General features: G+C 39.2%; 1 long non-coding RNA gene across 1 annotated transcript; it reads left to right on the forward strand.

Moving 5' to 3' along the window:
* Positions 1-4,605: 4,605 nt before the first annotated feature.
* LOC144894224 (uncharacterized) lies at positions 4,606-7,563 on the forward strand. The gene is made up of 3 exons (XR_013624883.1): positions 4,606-6,359; positions 6,446-6,723; positions 6,884-7,563. It is a non-coding gene; the product is annotated as an uncharacterized LOC144894224 (long non-coding RNA).
* The last annotated feature ends 1,111 nt before the right edge of the window (positions 7,564-8,674 follow it).

The raw sequence follows: 8,674 nt of genomic DNA on the forward strand, positions 1-8,674 counted from the left end.
TAGGACCCGTGGGCTGATGCCGTCAGGTCCAGTTGCAGAATCAGAGCCGAGGGTTGTCAGAAACTTTTCCACCTTGTCAGGAGGAAAGGACACAGAGTCCAGGAGCAGCTGGGTACGACTGGGTACGGTGGGTACAGAGAGGGATGGGTTTGGGACACAAGATTTAGAGGCAAACACAGAGTTGAGGCATTCAGCTTTTTCACGTGCGGAGTCAGCTGTGTAGCCATTTGAGGTAAGGGAGGGGATGGAGGGGGAACAAACACCAGAAACAGATTTGACCAGACACCACCAGGATTTGGAAGAGGGAGACAGATAAGAGAGTTCGGTCTTGAGAACGGAGAGATATTGTTTCCTGGCTCTCCTGAGGGTGGACACACACTTGTTTCGGGCTTTGTGAAAGGAAATGAGATTTCCTTCCGTTGGATTTGCTTTCCAGGAGACGAAGGCAAGTTGTTTCTGGGCAACAGCCTCACCACAAGATTCCATGTACCATGGACGGGGGGAAGGGTATGACAACTGAAGACGAGATGGGATAAATCTGTGCACGAGAGAGCAATTTACTTTGGAAGAATTCCCAGGATGAGTTGATGTCAGAGGTGGTAGAGATGGGAGACCAGTCCAGATGATTGATGGCTGCTTGAAGACCGTGCCAGTTGGCCTGAGTGAAATGCCAGACTCGTCGACGCTGAGCAGGCTCCCTGAGAATGGTCAGAGAGATGTCCACTTTAACAAGTATGTGTGTGTGTGTGCATGTGTGTATATACAGTATGTGTGTGTGTGTGTGTGTGTGTGTGTGTGTGTGTGTGTATATGTACAGTATATATGTGTGTGTGTGTATATACAGTACGCGTGTGTGTGTGTGTGTGTGTGTGTGTGTGTGTGTGTGTGTGTGTGTGTGTGTGTGTGTGTGTGTGTGTGTGTGTGTGTATGCATGTATGTGTGTGTGTGTATATACAGTATGTGTGTGTGTGTGTGTGTGTGTGTGTGTGTGTGTGTATGTATGTGTGTGTATGCGTGCATGTATGTGTGTGTGTGGGTATGTATGTATGTATGTATGTATGTGTGTGTGTGTGTATATATATGTATGTATGTGTGTGTGTGTGTGTATATATATATGTTTGTGTGTGTGTTTATGTGTGTGAGTGTGTTTATGTGTGTGTGTGTGTGTGTGTTTGTATGTGAGTGTGTGTGTTTATGTGTGTTTGTATGTGAGTGTGTGTTTATGTGTGTTTGTGTGTATGTATGTGTGTGTGTATATGTTTGTGTTTGTATGTGTTTATATATTTGTGTGTGTGTGTATGTGTGTGTGCACGTGTATATGTGTGTGTGTGTGTGTGTGTGTGTGTGTGTGTGTGTGTGTGTGTGTGTGTGTGTGTGTGTGTGTGTGATATGCTCCTGTGCCCAAGAGTGTAGATTCTGCAGTGTAGCGTTTTCTTTTACTATTACATCCATTCTCTACCCAGGGCAGCAGGAAGGGTCATTCCTCTCTGGGATATATAGATTACAGTAGATCTATGGTTGGCTCTCAAGAACATCGGGGCTGTGTGTTCATTTATCAAGTTTCTTGGAGAGAGCTCACCAAGTGGTTTAAAAATTCGAGCAAGCACTCCATTCAAAACCGTTGATAAGGAACGGCTAGCTTGGCAAGCACTAGTGAGCTGCTTGGTAACTGAACACACCCCAGGTTTCTTGCCTTTCAGTTTAGTGTTAAACACTTGTGTTGCCTGGTGTTGGCTTAGTGGTTAGGGCGCAGGCTTGGGATCCAAGGATCCTGGGTTCCAATCCTGGTTGATCGCTGAATTAACACCAGGGGGGTTGACTCAGCCTGGTCATCCTTCCGAGGTTGGCAAATTGAGTACCAGCTGGCTGGGATGAATGATCCTGGTGTGTACCCCGGCTTAGAATAGGTACACCATATCCCTGCGCATCGTAAGAGGTGACTAAGGGTTGGCATCAAGAAGGGCATCCGGCCATAAAAACATTGCCTCAAACAGGGAACCATGATTGTCATGGGGCCCGCAAGGCTAACCTCCGCTCTAGCGGGGAAAAATGGCCTTAAAACAATCAATCAATCAATCATTCCTTCAGTTTAGTGTTAAACAGCATGAGCAACTGTTTCAAATGGTAATCAAACGTGTTTGTGGTTTATAATATTTTACTTCTGCTGGGGGTGCTCCCATGTAAACACTACAATAAGCTGTTTGTACATGTTAACGTGGCGTTTGTTCAAGGAGCAAACATCCCTTGGGGAGGGGAGATATATTATATTTTGTGTTGTTGTTACTTTTGTTATAAGCGGCTTGAAAAAACGACACGATAAAGCTATCTTAACATGGATATACACCTCAACACGCAACTCCCTTGGTGGGGAAAACCCTCTCAGGGTGGGGGTGAAGCTAAATCGCTACAACCTCCATCGTGTGACCCTTAGTCTCCTTGTCAAATTTGGTTGAGATTGGATAAGTTTGGATAAGATGAGATTACCTGTGGCATACACCCGCCTCTTTGAAGAATGGCAAAGGCATCTTCCTCTTTAAAGATTGGAAAAGGATGTTCACCTTCAACAAAGAAATTCATGTGACAATTTGCCTGGTTCACATTGTAATGCATGGACGAAAGACGATCACTTGCTTCCGTTCAGTGCCTGGAACATCCATCACGTCAGCAATTGTTGGATGACAACATGTTATCTGCAACTTCTACTGGATGCTGTGACTTGATGTCATTGCTCCATCAACTGCCAGGGAACCAGCGTGGAGTTGTAAGTGGATGGCCTTGCATCTTTTCTACACTGGGCCTCCATGACTCCACTGGTTGTTACTGGCGTGGGCCACGGACAACTTGAACACCATCGTTGTAACATCACTATGGATGCACCTGTCATCTCTGGTCCACATCTTGCCGGTCGACCAACATTACATCAACACTTGCTGCCCACTCGCGATGAGTGAGGAGGCAGGTCAACTACAACTGGACGACAGCTTGTTCAAAATCTACTACAGCTCACGGCAAGAGTGGCAAGGATGCTACATGCGGAGCAGGGTCAGTTCATGATCTTGCCCATTTATCATGATAGCGGAAACCCAACGCGAAAGTGTAGGTGCTATGAAGATACCAAAAGAAGATGTTTCATACTTGATTTTCAAACACATAAGTGATCAGTCTCTTTTTAAAACAGAAGTTCAGCATTCACTCTGCAGCAAACGCATTCTGGAATCATAATTGCCAAATGTTGCAGATGTTTAATATTGAATTATGCTGAACTTAGATAATGGTGAAATGAAAAGGAAACAACAGTGATAATGTTTATGGTGAACTGAAAATTGTTGTGCTCTTGCAAAGGTTCAAGTTTGTTTGCAGAAATACTGTTATGAATTTTGGGGTAGTAGTATTTCGATTCGGGTAGATCTGCATAGGTAGGTGCTCCGATGATCGTGGGTAGGAAGAACCACTTTGATGTACATGTCAGAATGTCGGATTAAGTGTATATTCGTCCCCGTTGCGAGGAATGGGGCGTGTTAAGTAGTGTAGGGATTATGCTAATTCCCCTGTTTGTGAGACCTTGTGATCATCCCATTGTCCCTTATGGCACCACACATAAACACTAGTGAGGAATCCCACCATTAAAAGCACCACACATACTAATAAAATCCCCCCCCCCATAATAAAACCCAACCAGAAGCCAGACATCAACACCAGGGCTAACACCTCCTGGTTGAACACACATCGCGCAAGCAGGCCGAAGAACGCCCCGGAGACTCGTGATTTGCCAGGGCGGACCAAGAAGCGACTCGCTATTGGGCGCGAGTTGACCAAAGACAAGAACGGAGTAAGGAAGAACTTGTGATTGCCCAGGGGCGGGGCAAGAAGCTTCCCGCGGATTGGTGAAGAGAAAAGCCTGAAGCGGCATCACGGATTGGTAGGGCACTGCCAGGGAAGTGACTTTACTCGTAGCAGTGTGGAAGTCCTTGTTCACGGACTTCCTTAATATTGAGAGATAAATAATGTCCCTGTGAATGAGGTTTTTTTCACAGCTAAAATTGTAATCGTGTTTGGAGCTTTTTGACATTGCAGATCACAGAAACATAAATGTGGGTTTGTAGAATTACCTAGAGCCATAACAATGTTGCATAATCTGTAAAAAATGATAAATTAAGCTACATTGAAATATGTTAGATGTTAAAAGCTATAAAAAGTTCATAATGGATAACAAAGGGAAATGCAGCTCACTCTGGGGCAAGCACTCTACCAGAAGAATGAAAATGCAAGGTCAGCGCTTCGGAATTGCTGGGATCAACAGAAAACCTTTCTGCGGAGATAGGTTTCAAGCCCCCCACCTCTTCTCCTCGCTGAGACTGGCAGATAAGAATGATGATGACAAACATGCATCTCTTGGCACCGGGCTGGCGGCAGTTTCAATGACCTTTTAATTACTTTACTGCCCTTGCACGGACTTCAAAGAATGACAGAAAGTATAAATGGAGTTGTACCCTTGAATAGAAAAGAAACTCATTTGATGTCGGCTGTATATGAAGTATTTGTGTAATGAATTGAGTTTGCTCCAGCACGTTTGATTGAATCGTTCACAAGAAAGTGATAGTCTCTGTATCTCAGTCATCTTAATAGAGAAGAGATTTATTATACAACACTTTACTCATAGCAGCAAAAAAACAAAACAAAAAAACACTTTCAACAAGGATTTTCTAAACTGCATAAATAATACTATTGTACATAAATATTGCATATTATGCATAAATATTGTAAGCTCCTGGTTAAAGTCATATACAAGTGATGGAAAGCAAAAGTTATTTCATCATCATACAAAAGCTTTCAGGGAGGATTTTTGGCCGTATCTCCCAATGGTGAAGAATCATTAAAATAATTGATTCTCATATGTGAATCCATATTAAGTTCTTCACCAAAATCGAATCGAATTGTCCTTGTCAGACACCCAACATCTCCACCAAGTTTCGTCGAAATCCGTCCATAACTTTTTGAGATATCCTGCTATGTATAGTTTTTGTCCCTCTCTCCCAATGGTGAAGAATCACTTTAAAATTCTAGTGGCCGGATCCGGATCCGGATCTTCACCAAAATCGAATCATTGCGTCCTTGTCACATACGCTACATCTCTGCCAAATTTCGTCCGAATCCGTCCACAACTTTTTGAGATATTTTGTTCACACAGACAGACAAACGTACAGTGTACAAACGTACAAACGTACAAGGGTGAAAACATAACCTCCACCCACCTTCGGTGGCGAAGGTAATAAATAGTACTGGGTGAAGACCAAAAATTCCCATTTTTCATATAAACCATCTTTTTTAACATAGCCATAAAACATTTTCCTCATCTTGAATGGCACAACATTGCACTTGGTGGGAAGAGGTGGGGCCAAAGAGGTGCATATCTCAAAGAAAACAAACCATTTTGGGTTGCAAACAGACAAAAGATTGAGCTGATCATCCTTGAAGCCAAAGATGATTTATAATGTTTCAATATGGAGAACATAACAGGATAATCTTTTGAATTTAACACATTGATATTAGTGATCTAAAAGTAATAGATATTGCTGCTTATAGGGAAACTACGAGCAAGCCCTTCAAACAAAAAGGTGCATTTCCTCCTGTTTACTGGTTCATACACGAGAATAAGCACATCAGGTTTTCAATTAGATTTGTTTTCCTTCAATTAGATTTATTTGGAAAACGCTACTTTGAGAGATTAGGCAGCTCTTAAAGTTTCATCAGAATTACATCAGTGCTTACAAAAATATCACCAAAACACATGGACTGTGCCGATTAAATAAGGCGATTGTAAAATGATGAGTGGTCCGAGATTAGTGTGACGTTTCCTCATTCCCAAAATGAAGTTTAAATACTGCGGTAATCCTGATGAAACATTTCAGTTTGGGGTAGTCAATCCGTGTTATGTGAAAAATAGACATTGCTGACACATGTAGTTAAACTTTTACAGGTTAAACACACACACAGGTTTTACAGGTTAGGTTGAACACAGGTTAAAATATAAGTGGAGGTTGAATCAAAAAAGGTTTCGCATGACACCTTAAAATTTGCTTGTTTGGCTTCATGTTACCATTTCCATTCATAACAAGATTTCCCTTGTTAAGGATCACAAACCATTTGCCTTTTTCTGCTCCAAAATCTGCTTTATTCAATATTGAAAAAGTTTTAGCGGAATCAGAATCATTTATATCAAATGGTGGCTCGATGAGCTTGGATATAGCGATAAAGTTTTAATTTTTAAATAAAAGTATTAGCCGAATCAGAAACATTTGAATAAAATGGTGGCTCGATGAGCTTGGATACAGCGATAAAGTTTTAATTTTAAAATAAAAGTATTAGCCGAATCAGAAACATTTGTATCAAATGGTGGTTTGATGAGCTTGAATACAGAGATAAAGTTTTAATTTTAAAATAAAAGTATTAGCCGAATCATAAACATTTGTATCAAATGGTGGCTCGATAAGCTTGAATACAGAGATAAAGTTTTAATTTTAAAATAAAAGTATTAGCCGAATCAGAATCATTTGTATCAAATGGTGGTTCGATGAGCTTGAATACAGAGATAAAGTTTTAATTTTAAAATAAAAGTATTAGCCGAATCAGAAACATTTGTATCAAATGGTGGCTCGATAAGCTTGGATATAGCGATAAAGTTTGAATTTTAAAATAAAAGGATTAGCCGAATCAGAAACATTTGTATCAAATGGTGGCTTGATAAGCTTGAATACAGCGATAGTTTTTATTTTAAAATAAAAGTTTTAGCCGAATCAGAAACATTTGTATCAAATGGTGGCTCAATGAGCTTGAATACAGTGATAAAGTTTTAATTTTAAAATAAAAGTTTTAGCCAAATTAGAATCATTTGTATCAAATGGTGGCTCGATAAGCTTGAATACAGAGATAAAGTTTTAATTTTAAAATAAAAGGATTAGCCGAATCAGAAACATTTGTATCAAATGGTGGCTCGATAAGCTTGAATACAGAGATAAAGTTTTAATTTTAAAATAAAAGTATTAGCCGAATCAGAATCATTTGTATCAAATGGTGGCTCGATAAGCTTGAATACAGAGATAAAGTTTTAATTTTAAAATAAAAGTATTAGCCGAATCAGAAACATTTGTATCAAATGGTGGTTTGATGAGCTTGAATACAGCGATAAAGTTTTAATTTTAAAATAAAAGTTTTTGCCGAATCAAACATTTGCATCAAATGGTGGCTCAATGAGCTTGAATACAGCGATAAAGTTTTAATTTTAAAATAGAAGTTTTAGGTGAATCAGAATCATTTGTATCAAATGGTGGCTCAATGAGCTTGGATACTGGGATAAAGTTTTAATTTTAAAATAAAAGTTTTTGCCGAATCAGAATCATTTGTATCAAATGGTGGCTCAATGAGCTTGAATACAGCGATAAAGTTTTAATTTTAAAATAAAAGTTTCAGCCGAATCAGAATCATTTGTATCAAATGGTGGCTCAATGAGCTTGAATACAGCGATAAAGTTTTTATTTTAAAATAAAAGTTTTAGCCGAATCAGAAGCATTTGTATCAAATGGTGGCTCGATAAGCTTGAATGCAGAGATAAAGTTTTAATTTTAAAATAAAAGTATTAGCCGAATCAGAATCATTTGTATCAAATGGTGGTTCGATGAGCTTGAATACAGAGATAAAGTTTTAATTTTAAAATAAAAGTATTAGCCGAATCAGAAACATTTGTATCAAATGGTGGTTTGATGAGCTTGAATACAGCGATAAAGTTTTAATTTTAAAATAAAAGTTTTTGCCGAATCAAACATTTGCATCAAATGGTGGCTCAATGAGCTTGAATACAGCGATAAAGTTTTAATTTTAAAATAGAAGTTTTAGGTGAATCAGAATCATTTGTATCAAATGGTGGCTCAATGAGCTTGAATACAGCGATAAAGTTTTAATTAAAAAATAGAAGTTTTAGGTGAATCAGAATCATTTGTATCAAATGGTGGCTCAATGAGCTTGGTATACTGGGATAAAGTTTTAATTTTAAAATAAAAGTTTTTGCCGAATCAGAATCATTTGTATCAAATGGTGGCTCAATGAGCTTGAATACAGCGATAAAGTTTTAATTTTAAAATAAAAGTTTCAGCCGAATCAGAATCATTTGTATCAAATGGTGGCTCAATGAGCTTGAATACAGCGATAAAGTTTTTATTTTAAAATAAAAGTTTTAGCCGAATCAGAAGCATTTGTATTCAAATGGTGGCTCTGAACCGGAATACAGCAATAAAGTTTTAATTTTAAAATAAAAGTTTTAGCCGAATCAGAAGCATTTGTATTCAAATGGTGGCTCTGAACCGGAATACAGCGATAAAGTTTTAATTTCAAAATAAAAGTTTTAGCCAAATCAGAAGCATTTGTATCAAATTTGTATCAAACCTCTCTGCTCACCTTCACTCTTTCAGTTTCATTCCCCTTTTCTCCCGCCTCTGGAACAAACTCCCCCACTCCCTTCAATCCCACTCCTCCCTCCAGGTCTTTAAAGCAGCTGTTCACCACCATCTCTTATCTTCCCCCATCCAAAACCTTGATCTTTTCTACCCCCGTTAATTCACCCCAGATACACTTTTTTGAAATTCCAACTTCTTTCCTGGAAGTCCTTGCAGTGTCCATATGT

Source organism: Myxine glutinosa, chromosome 11 (genome assembly GCF_964187855.1).
Source record: "Myxine glutinosa chromosome 11, kmMyxGlut1.1, whole genome shotgun sequence".
Classification (NCBI taxonomy): domain Eukaryota; kingdom Metazoa; phylum Chordata; class Myxini; order Myxiniformes; family Myxinidae; genus Myxine; species Myxine glutinosa.